Source organism: Fukomys damarensis, unplaced genomic scaffold, assembly GCF_012274545.1.
Source record: "Fukomys damarensis isolate Sample0158 unplaced genomic scaffold, DMR_v1.0_HiC HiC_scaffold_13, whole genome shotgun sequence".
Lineage (NCBI taxonomy): Eukaryota > Metazoa > Chordata > Mammalia > Rodentia > Bathyergidae > Fukomys > Fukomys damarensis.
The window spans coordinates 25,334,148-25,335,427 of NW_022900925.1; positions in this window are offsets into that span (position 1 = coordinate 25,334,148).

The window sequence follows — 1,280 nt, forward strand, 5'->3', positions numbered from 1 at the left end:
CCCTCCAGTGCCCCTGGAGGGCGAAGCCGTGAGCGCCGTAGGGACCGAGGGTGGCCCAGGCCCCCTGGTGACCTGCGCGGGGGCCCTGGGACGCTGGGCTGGGAGCGTGGGGTCTGAAAGGGGACCGTGCGGGGCGGGCGGAGGATTCGCGGGGGACTCGGAGAGGGGTGTGGGCGTGGGCTGAGTCCCCCGGTGGCCTACCTGCTGGGACCCCAGGTCCATGGAACCTCACTTCCTCCTCGGTTAATCGCGGGAAGGCGAGCCCTGGGGAGGCACAGCCCGGGGATCCCGGCACAGCCGCGCGGGAGCGCGCTGGGGGCGCCGACCCCGACTTCCAGGTTCAGCACAGCTTCTGGAGGGCTAGGGGCTCCCTGAGACCGAGGTTTAGACTCGGCACCTGCTTTGGGAAAGGCCCTCAAACCCAATTCTGCTTCCCTCCTACTTTGTGGTCCTTGACCCCAAGATCGGATCCTCAGCTGGGCAGGGCGAGGTGCCGAGAGCTCGGTGCGCTAAGGAATGAGCAGCAAGCCGGGCTTGGTGGCGCACGCCTGTAATCCCAGCACTCGGGAGGCTGAGGCAGGAGGATCGCTGTGAGCTCGAGACCAGCCTGGGCTACACAGTGAGTTCTAGGTCAGGCTCAACTACACAGTGAGACCCTGTCTCAAAAAAAAAAACAAAAAAAAAAACAAACGGAATGAGCAGCAACAGGGAGGACGACCCCTGGGTCGGGAGCAAAGAGGGGCACTTTCGGGGACTGCCTTCGGAGTGCAGGCCGGGCACCCTGCCCTGAAGGTGGCGGGCACGCTACGACTGTTTTGCCTTCGGATCCCTCGGGCTTCCTGCCCCTCCGGATTTGTTGGGGCTGGGCGCTCGGGGCCCGCTGGAGAAGCACCTGGCCGCCGGCGGCCTTTCTGAGCCCCCATCCCCGTTCTCAGGCCGCGGCAACTCCTCTGATGCCCGCGAGATGGCGCTCCAGGCCAGGGGCCGGGCCGTACCCCGCCAGCTCGCGGAGACCGGAGCGGAGGTGGAGGAGGGAGCCACCGCGAGATGAACCCCGGGTCAGCCGTCGGCGAATGGAGGTCCAGACCCAGAGACCGCACCAGGCTTCAGACGCCTGGCCCAGACGGTCCGAGGCTCGGGATGGGGCCGTTTCCTTGCGGCTGCGCGGCAGTGCGATCTCTGCCTGCGAGGTCGACTGCAAACTGCGCTTCTGTGTGCGTGGTGAGGCCGGGCCATCGCGTTCCTCTCTCGCCTTCCTGGCCTCTCAGGAACGGGGCCGC